The sequence below is a fragment of the Pan troglodytes genome, chromosome 20 (assembly GCF_028858775.2).
Source record: "Pan troglodytes isolate AG18354 chromosome 20, NHGRI_mPanTro3-v2.0_pri, whole genome shotgun sequence".
Classification (NCBI taxonomy): Eukaryota; Metazoa; Chordata; class Mammalia; order Primates; family Hominidae; genus Pan; species Pan troglodytes.
In genome coordinates, this window is record NC_072418.2 from 8,939,935 (window position 1) to 8,950,441 (window position 10,507).

Genomic DNA, 10,507 nt, shown 5'->3' on the forward strand with positions numbered 1-10,507 from the left:
TTTGGCCAAAGTCAAGATAATACCAACCAGACCCCTGAACAGACGACAACCCAAGTTAGCCATTGGAACAAGACACACAGACCCCATACCGTGCACCATTCTACTCCACATCTCCCATACTGAAGTGGCATCGTTGTCTGGGGTAAATACCTGGGAGTCGTCCTCTTGCACCAAGAAGATTAACAATATGGACACACACACATGGAATGGGTTAAGAAGCAGAAAGTTTAATAGGCAGAAGAAAGGAGGGAAGAGGAGCAGCTCTCTCCCTCTTTCGAGAGAGAGGTGTCTGAAAAGGAAAAAGTGGTGGACCTCATCAGATTCTACAGGCAGGCTTGAGAAGGAGGTGTCTGACTTATGTAAGGCCCACAGATTGGTTCGACCTGGTTTGATGTTTACATGGTGCGTGGGGAAGGCTGGTTGCCCCACCCTAATCTTATCATGCAAATGGCTTTCTGCTTGGTCAGTGCCATCTTGTCTGCCTCTTACTGTACATGTGGCTGGCAAAGAGAAGAGAAGATGGAGCTGCCATTTTGAGCATGCCTATTCCCGAGTAGTTTCTTCCTATTGGCACAACTGCCAGCATTCACCTGTGCAAACTTCTAGCTTTTTTGTCTATGTCTGCCACTCGATTTTACAGGCTGCTCTTTGTTAGAGAAGAAAATGATTTGGGGGCTGCTTTTCATTAAGAGGAAGACCTTACCGAGGACCCCCATATCTCCCTATCTGCCTAAGTAATTTCTTCTTAACTCCTATATCAATACCAAGCTTTCCTGTAAAATCCCTATGGTAAGATTTTAAAATTTAAGATGATCTTTATGACTATAGTCTCCCATCTTCCCAGTCTGCTGGCTGTCTGATTAAACCTGCGTTTCCTTCCTCCAATCCTTGTCTCTTGAGTCTGGCTTTCAAATGATGAGCAGCCAAACCTGGGTTCGTTTACACAAGTCCTGAACCACATGACTGTTTCCCTAACACACATAGCATCTTCCCCCTTTCCTCAGATTTCTATTCTTCCAGTTCCAAACCCAGGCCACACTTGGTTTATCGATGGCAGTGCTTCTAAACCCAATCAATTTTCACCAGCTAAAGCTGGATATGATGTCGTGTCCCACACCTTTATTTTCGAAGCTGCTGCACTTCCTCCCTCCACCACTTCCCAACAAGCCAAACTAATTGCTTTAACTCGTGCGCTCTCTCTTGCTAACAGAATGCACAGTAACATTTACACTGACTCCAATATGCTTTCCACATCCTCCATAACCATGCTGCCCTCTGGGCTGAAAGAGGCTTCCTTACCACACAAGGCTCTTCCATGATCAATGCCTCCCTAATAAAGGCCCTCCTTAAGGCTGCTCTCCTGCCGCCCAAGGCTGGAGTCATTCATCGTAAAGGACACCAGAAACCTACTGATCTTATTGCAAAAGGAAATGCCTATGTCGACAGGACAGCAAAAGAAATAGCCGATGCCTCCACACCTGCCAATATTCCAGCCCCCGCTCCAGGGGGCCAGTATTTTTCTTTCTCCTCTATCACTCCCACCTACTCTTCTTCTGAAAACCTGCTCTACCAGTCTTTTCCAACTCAGGGCAAGTGGTTCTTAAATCATGGAAAATTCATTCTTCCTGCCTCACAAGCCCAGTTCATTCTTTCTTCCCTTCATGACCACCTCCATGTGGGATACAAGTCTCTGGCTCGCCTCCTACAGCCCCTCATCTCCTTCCCTCTGTGGAAATCCATCCTTAAGACCATCACCTCTCAATGCTCTGTCTGCCATGCCACCAGCCCCCAAGGCTTTCTCAGGCCTCCTCCTTTTCCTATGCATCAGGCTCGTGGATTTACTCCGACACAAGATTGGCAAATTGACTTTTCTCATATGCCCCATGTCCGTAAATGTAAATATCTCCTGGTTTGGGTCGATACCTTCACCGGATGAGTTGAGGCTTTTCCCACTAGCTCCGAAAAGGGTACTGCAGTCATCTCTTCCCTTCTAACAGATATAATTCCCCGATTTGGCCTCCCTGCTTCTATTCAATCTGACAATGGTCCCGCCTTTATTAGTCAAATCACCCAAGCAGTTTCTCAGGCTCTTGGTATTCAGTGGAGACTTCATACCCCTTACCGTCCTCAGTCTTCAGGAAAGGTAGAACAGATGAATGGTTTTTTAAAAACACACCTCACCAAGCTCAGCCTCCAACTTAAGTACTTCTACCACTTGCCCTCCTCAGAATTAGGGCCTGTCCTCGAGAGGCCGCAGGGTACAGTCCCTTTGAATTTTTATATGGACGCACTTTCTTGCTGGGCCCCAACCTCATCCTAGACACCAGCCCTCTAGGCGGCTAACTTCCAGTCCTCCAGCAGGCTAGACAGGAAATTCACCGGGCTGCTAACCTTCTCTTGCCTACTCCAGATTCCCAGCCATATGAAGATAACTCTTTTAGTACATCCTGTCATCTTTTCACTTTACATTTCCAGTTTTGCCTTACACAAGGTCTCTTTTTCCTTCGTGCCTCCTCCACCTACATGTGTTTAGCTGTTAATTGGACAGGCACATGGACACTAGTTTTCCTTACTCCCAAAAATCAATTTGCATATGGGACCGAACAGCTTCCTGTTCCCCTTATGACACCAACATTTCACTACTGTTTTGTTTTTCTTACTATTAATATAAGAAGACAGGAATAGGCCTGAACTTGCTCACTGCTGAAAAAGGAAGACTCTGCATATTTTTAAATGAAGACTGTTGTTTTTACCTAAATCTATCTGGCCTGGTATATGACAACATAAAAACACTCAAGGACAGAGCCCAGAAACTCGCCAATCAAGCAAATAATTATGCTGAACCACCTTGGGCACTCTCTAGCTGGATATCCTGGGTCCTCCCAATTCTTAGTCCTTTAATACCTGTTTTTCTCCTTCTCTTATTCAGACCTTGTGTCTTCCGTTTAGTTTCTCAATTCATACAAAACCACACCCAGGCCATCAGCAATCATTCTATATGACAAATGCTCCTTCCAACAACCCCACAATATCATCCCTTACCCCAAAATCTTTCTTCAGTTTAATCTCTCCCACTCTAGGTTCCCACGCCACCCCTAATCCCACTCGAAGCAGCCCTGAGAAACATCACCCATTATCTCTCCATACCACCCCCCCAAAAACTTTTTGCCACCCCAACACTTCACCACTATTTTGTTTTGTTTTTCTTATTAATATAAGAAGACAGGAATGTCAGGCCTCTGAGCTGAAGCTAAGCCATCATAACCCCTGTGACCTGCACGTATACATCCAGATGGCCTGGAGCAACTCAAGAACCACAAAAGAGGACATTTCACTATTGTGATTTGTTCCTACCCCACCCCAACTAATCAATCAATCAACCTTGTGACATTCCTTCTCCTGGACAATGAGTCTCATGATCTCCCCACCGCACCTTGTGACCCCGCCCCTGCCCCCAAGAGATAACCACCTTTAACTGTAATTTTCCACTACCTACCCAAATCCTATAAAACTGCCCCACCCCTATCTCCCTTTGCTGACACTCTTTTTGGACTCAGTCCACTTGCACCCAAGGGAAATAAGCAGCCTCGTTGCTCACACAAAGCCTGTTGGTGGACTCTCTTCACATGGGTGTGTGTGACAGGATAGTCCTATTCTACCCTCCTTGCAATAGTCTTTTTGAATAAAGTCTCCCCTTGCTAAATTCAGATTTGTTTTTTATTTGACAGAGTAATGGTCGGTGCACATAAAAGACTAAGCATGCACAAAAGTGTGCACACAAAGATAAAGGCTGGGTGTGTGCACTTGAGGAGGCTGGGCTCAGTGTATGTGTGTGTGTGTGTGTGTGTTTATGGGTACTGGTGGTAGGTGGTTTTTGAGTTGCATATGCGTCTGAGAGTCCAGATAGTCTCTGAATGTAAAGAAAGCTTGGTCTTGTCTGGGCTTGTCTGGGCTTGCCCCCTGAGCGGATGAGACACACCCCATCTCAGCCTATTTGAATAACGGCAAAGTGTTAAGCCAATTCTCAGGGAGGAAACAATCTTGCAAATACAATATCATCTTGGGGCTGGAGGAGAGAAGAATCTGCCACAGGTCTGCCAGTGGAAGTGTTTGCCTTCTCTGGGTCTTGTGTGGTCCCATCAGAGAACCAGGGTATATAAGACAGACACCAGAGAACAGCTTCACTAAGACCAGAAGACCCCAGCACCCTCTTCCAGAATGCCCTGGGTCTTGCGTGGCCCCCATGGGGAAACCAGGGTATATATGAGAAAGACGTCAGAGAACAGTTTCACTAAGACTGGAAGAGCTTACTTCCCTCTTCCAGAATGCAGTATTTGGAGCAGGAGAATCTGCTCTTTAATAGCTTTCAGCTACACAGGTTTCAGTTCCTCAAAGGCTGCACTTCTGACGTTGAGAAGTCAGAACATAGTAATATCTGCATGAACATTGCAGCATTATTATTATTTTTTTAAATTTTACTTTAAGTTCTGGGATACATGTGTAGAATGTGCAGACTTGTTTCATAAGTATACATGTGCCATGGTGGTTTGCTGCACCTATCAACCCATCATCTAGGTTTTAAGCCCCACATGCATTAGGTATTTGTCCTAATGCTCTCCCTCCCCTTGCCCCCCAACCCCTGACAGGCCCCGGTGTGTGATGTTCCTTTCCCTGTGTCCATGTATTCGCATTGTTCAACCCCCACTTATGAGTGAGAACACGCGGTGTTTGGTTTTCTGTTCTTGTGTTAGTTTGCTGAGAATGATGGCTTGGCTTCCAGCTTCATCCATGTCCCTACAAAGGACATGAACTCATTCTCTTTTATGGCTGCATAGTCTTCCATGGTGTATATGTGCCACATTTTCTTTGTCCAGTCTGTCACTGATGGGCATTTGGGTTGGTTCCAAGTCTTTGCTATTGTGAATAGTGCCGTTGCAGAATTATTTATAATAGCCAAGATATGAAAACAACATAAGTGTCCATTAATGAAAGAATAGATAAAGAAAGTATGGTCTATAGACACATTGGAATACTATTTCATCTTACAAGAGAAGAAAATCCTGACATTTGGGACAATATGGATGAACCTGGAGGACATTAGGCTAAGTGAAATAAGCCAGACACAGAAAGGCAAATACTGTGTGATCTTACTTATACGTGTAAGAGTTAAAGAAAGAGAAAAGAAACACGAAAAGTGGCTCAACAGTCAAAGACGGGTTTATTTTGGAGAATAAACCTGAGAGGGGCTTCTGGCCAATTTTTTTGGTCAAGAGTGCTCTGTCTTACAGACTAAGAGTATATATTGGTTTTAGGGTGAGGGGGCTTATCACAAGCTTGGAATGTTTCTGTGTGGGGGAGAGGTTTATGGCGGGGGGGTTGGAATGTCTCTGGTCACAGGGGAGGTTATCTTGGGGCTGACATCTTCCCAGCCAGAAAGGAGGTTATCTTGGGGCTGGAATGTCTGTGGTTGAGGATGTTATTTGTGGTTTATGGTCATGGTGACCTTAGCCATTAGGCTGATGCCATTTGGATTTAGGCGGTTTTTGGATCAAGATGAAACTTTTTTTTTTTTTTTTTGAGATGGAGTCTCTCTTTGTTGCCCAGGCTGGATGCAGTGGTGCGATCTCAGCTCACTGCAACCTCTGCCTCCCGGGTTCATGCCATTCTCCTGCCTCAGCCTCCTGAGTAGCTGGGATTACAGGCACCCGCCACCACGCCTGGCTAATTTTTTTGTATTTTTAGTAGAGACGGGGTTTCACCATGTTAGCCAGGCTGGTCTCAATCTCCTGACCTCATGATCTGCCCACCTCGGCCTCCCAAAGTGCTGGGATTATAGGTGTGAGCCACCCCGCCCAGCTCTGATCAAGATGAAACTTAAAATGGCAGCACTTGTCCAAGATGGTGATACTCCTGTTCTGTCAATATGGGGAATCTTTAAAAAAAAAAACAAAGCCAAACTCTTAGAGACAGAGAGTAGAACTGTGGTTACCAGGGAATAGGGGTAGGAGGAAATGAGCAGATATTGGGGTACAAATATGTGGGCTCTCTGGAGGCTTGCGAGGTACTAAGGAGTGGGTTTACCCCAAATTGGAAAATGTGGGCTCTGCGTTCAAATAGTCTCACTTGGGTCTTAGGGCTGGTAAGGTTTGCTGGAAATTTGCATGTGCATCGTACATACGCACACCAGCATGATATTTAAATCAGTATTATAAGACTTTTAAAGAGATACAGTTTTCCTATCTCAGCACAACTTACTCATGAAGCATTTCCCATCACCCTTAAAAAAGACCACACACAAAGTGTGGTCGGTTAATTGGTGAATTACGTAGATTCATCAAAACACCAGTTCCTCCTTTGTGCAGGCTAAATTTATGACAGTGGACATCTCTGGTCTCTATCCTGTTAATCTGGATGTCCGAGTTTAATGCTAAATTTCAAAAGATGAGGCTGGGCACAGCAGCTCATGCCTGTAATCCTAGCTCTTTGGGAGGCCAAGGTGGGTGGGTCACCTGAGGTCAGGAGTTCAAGACCAGCCTGGCCAACATGGTGAAACCCAGTCTTTACTAAAAATACAAAAAAAAAAAAAAAAAAAAAAAAAAAAAAAAAAAAAAAAAGCCAGACTTGTTGTGATCTTGGCTCACTGTGACCTCTGCTTCCTGGGTTCAAGCGATTCTCCTGCCTCAGCCTCCCAGGTAGCAGGGACTACAGGCGCCTGCCATCATGCCTGGCTATTTTTTTTTTTTTTGTATTTTAGTAGAGATAGGGTTTTGCCATATAAGCCAGGCTGGTCTTGCCCTTATTGCCCTTCTGACCAAGCTGAGGCGGGTGATCCTTCCCCTCTCTCAGCTGTGACAGGTGAATCACCCGTCTTGGCCTCCCAAAGTGCTGGGAACAAGCATGAGTCACCGCTCGTGGTCCTGTTAATGGACATTGGATTTCCTTTTGAGGAGGTGGACAAGATGGTGATTAACTGTTAACGGACTTTGAATTTTCTCTTTTCTTTCTTTTCTCTCTCTCTCTCTTTTTTTTTTTTTTTTTGGAGATGGAGTCTCGCTTTGTTGCCTAGGCTGGAGTGCAGTGGTGTGATCTTGGGTCACCGCAACCTCTGCCTCCCAGGCTCAAGCGATTCTCCTGCCTCAGACTCCAGAGCAGCTGGCACCACAGGTGCCCACCACCACGCCTGGTTAATTTTTTTCTATTTTTAGTAGACACGGGGCTTCACCATGTTGGCCAGGCTGGTCTCAAACTCCTGACCTCAGCTGATTCACCTGCTTTGGCCTCCCAAAGTGCTGGGATTACAGGTGTGAGCCACTGTGCCTGGCCTTGTATTTTCTTTTCTATAAAACCCTGTGTATACACTCTTTTTTCAAAAATTGAGGTGAAAATCATGTAACATCAAATAATCCTTCCTTCTTTCCTTCCTTCTTTTCTTCCTTCTTCCCTCCTTCCCTCCTTCTCTCTCTCTCTGTCTCTTTCTTTCTTTTTTTTCTTTGTATTCCTTTGTCACCCTAGGTGGAGTGCCACATGAACATAGCTCACTGCAGACTCCTGGATTCTAGCCTCCTGCCTCAGCCTTCCTGTTAATGACATTGAATTTATTTTTCTTTCTCTTTTTTTTGGAAATGGAGTCTCACTCTGTTGCCCAAGCTGGAGTGCAGTGGCACGATCTTGGCTCACTGCAACCTCTGCCTCCCAGGTTCAAGCGATTCTCCTGCCTCAGCCTCCCGAGTAGGTGGGATTACAGGCAGGCGTGGTGGTGGATGCCTGTAATCCCAGCTACTTGAGAGGCTGAGGCAGGAGAATCACTTGAACTCGGGAGGTGGAGGTTGCAGTGAGCCGAGACCGTGCCACTGCATTCCAGCCTGGGTGACAAGAGCGAAACTCTATCTCAAAAAACAAACAAAGAAACAAAAAATCAAAACAAACAAAGAAAAAAGAAAATAGAACTGATTCAAATGACTGTTAAGCACCTGAAGAAAAGTTCTGGACTGGTAGAAACACAAGGAAACCCTCAAAGACTGTATATCTAAAAAATTCTATTTTATATTCCTGTGAACAGTTTTAATCCTATGTGGTAGATTAATGTAAGTTAGTTTATACAATACATATTTTTCCTTTTTGACTGGCTTATTTCATTGAGTATAATGTCCTCAAACTAGTCATGCCTTCCTAACTATCCCCCAAAGTCTTAACTCATTTCAGCATTAACTCAAAAGTCCACAGTCCACAATCTCATCTGAGACAAGGCATGTCCCTTCTGTGAGCCTGTAAAATCAAAAGCAAATTAGTTACTTCCTATATACAATGGGGTACAGGCGTTGGATATACCCATTCCAAATGGGAGAAACTGGCCAAAACGAAGGGGCTGAAGGTCCCCTGCAATTCCAAAATCCAGTGGGGCAGTTAAATCTTTTTTTTTTTTTGAGACAGAGTGTCGCTCTGTCACCCAGTCTGGAGTACAGTGGCTCGATCTCGGCTCACTGCAACGTCTGCCTCCCGGGTTAAAGCGATTCTCCTGCATCAGCCTCCCAAGTCGCGGGGACTACAGGCGCACGCTGCCACGCCTGGCTAATTTTTTTTTTTTTTTTGTATTTTAGTAGAAACAGGGTTTCATCATATTGCCCGGGCTGGTCTCGAACTCTTGAGCTCAGGCAATCTGCCCGCCTCGGCCTCCCAAAGTGTTAGGATTACAGGCATGAGCCACTGTGCCTGGCCAGGCAGTCAAATCTTTTTTTTTTTTTTTAATTATACTTTAAGTTCTAGGGTACATGTGCACAACGTGCAGATTTGTTACATATGTATATATGTGCCGTGTTGGTTTACTGCACCCATTAATTTGTCATTTACATTAGGTATTTCTCCTAATGCTATCCCTCCCCCCTCCCCCGACTCCACACTCCACGACAGGCCCCCGTGTGTGATGTTCTCTGCCCTGTGTCCAAGTATTCTCATTGTTCAATTTCCACCTATGAGTGAGAACATGCGGTGTTTGGTTTTCTGTCCTTGCGATAGTTTGCTCAGAATGATGGTTTCCAGCTTCATCCATGTCCCTATGAAGGACATGAACTCATCCGTTTTTATGGCTGCATAGTATTCCATGGTGTATATGTGCCACATTTTCTTAATCCAGTCTATCATTGATGGACATTTGGGTTGGTTCCAAGTCTTTGCTATTGTGAATAGTCAGGCAGTCCAATCTTCAAGCTGCCAGATAATCTCCTTTGACTCTGTGTCTCACATCCAGGTCACGCTGATGTAAGTGGTGGGTTCCCATGGTCTTGGGCAGCCCCTTCCCTGTGGCTTTGCAGGGTGCAGCCTCCCTCCCGGCTGCTTTCACAGGCTGGCGTCGAGTGTCTGTGGCTTTTCCAGATGCATGGTTCTGAGTCCAGGTAAGGTTGGAGAGGGGCTGCAGGGCTAGATTTGTGAGGGCGGGTGGCGCATGGGTCTCACTTCCCCTCCCTCAGCTGGGACACCCCACCACTCCTCTCACTTGCCCCTCTAGAGGCGAGATCATGGATGCAAGATGCGGGATTATCTGGCTTGGAATCCTAAGTCCACTACTATGTAGATGAATTGCCTCGGGCTTGTGACTCAGGTTTTCTGCCACTATTTTCCTTAACTGTTAAATACTGAGGTTCCAGCTGTTACAAAACCAGTAACTTTGGACAGATGACTCAACGGTTTGCGCCTCTGTTTTCCTCATCTGCGAAATGGGAACAATGATGATTCCTCCAGCTTTGTAGGGCTTGCATGAACATGAGCTGAGTTAATGGGATAAAACAGTGTGCAGTCCATATTAAATGCCGTAAGAAGCACTTCACTTTACTTTGAGTCCCCAGTTCCAAAATCCAAAAAGCCCTGGAAATCAAGTTGTTTTGGTGAATTGTTTGGCAGCAATCTCTGACCTGAACTAACTTTTTGTTAATAGTAGTCTTTTTTTTTTTTTTTTTAAAGACAGAGTCTCACTCTGCCACCCAGGCTGGAGTGCAGTGGCACTATCTCAGCTCACTGCAATCTCCACCTCCTGAGTTCAAGAGAGTCTCCTGTCTCAGCCTCCCTAGTAGCACGGATTACAGGTGCCCATCACCACACCCAGCTAATTTTTAAGTGTTTAGTAGAGATGAGGTTTCACTGTGTTAGCCAGGTTGGTAACTGCGGTCTTGATTTTTTTTTTTTTTTTTTTGAGATGGAGTTTTGCTCTTGTCACCCAGGCTGGAGTGCAATGGCATGATCTTGGCTCACTGCAACCTCCACCTCCTGGGTTTAAGTGATCCTCCTGCCTCACCCTCCTGAGTAGCTGGGTTTACAGGTGCCGGCCACCATGCCTGGCTAATTTTTGTGTTTTTAGTAGAGACGGGGTTTTACCACGTCGGCCAGGCTGGTCTCAAACTCCTGACCTCAGGCGATCTGCCCACCTCGGCCTCCCAAAGTGCTGGGACTACAGGCATGAGCCACCGCGCCTGGCCTGTAGTCTTGATTTTTATCCCACTTAGTGTGAATGTTAACA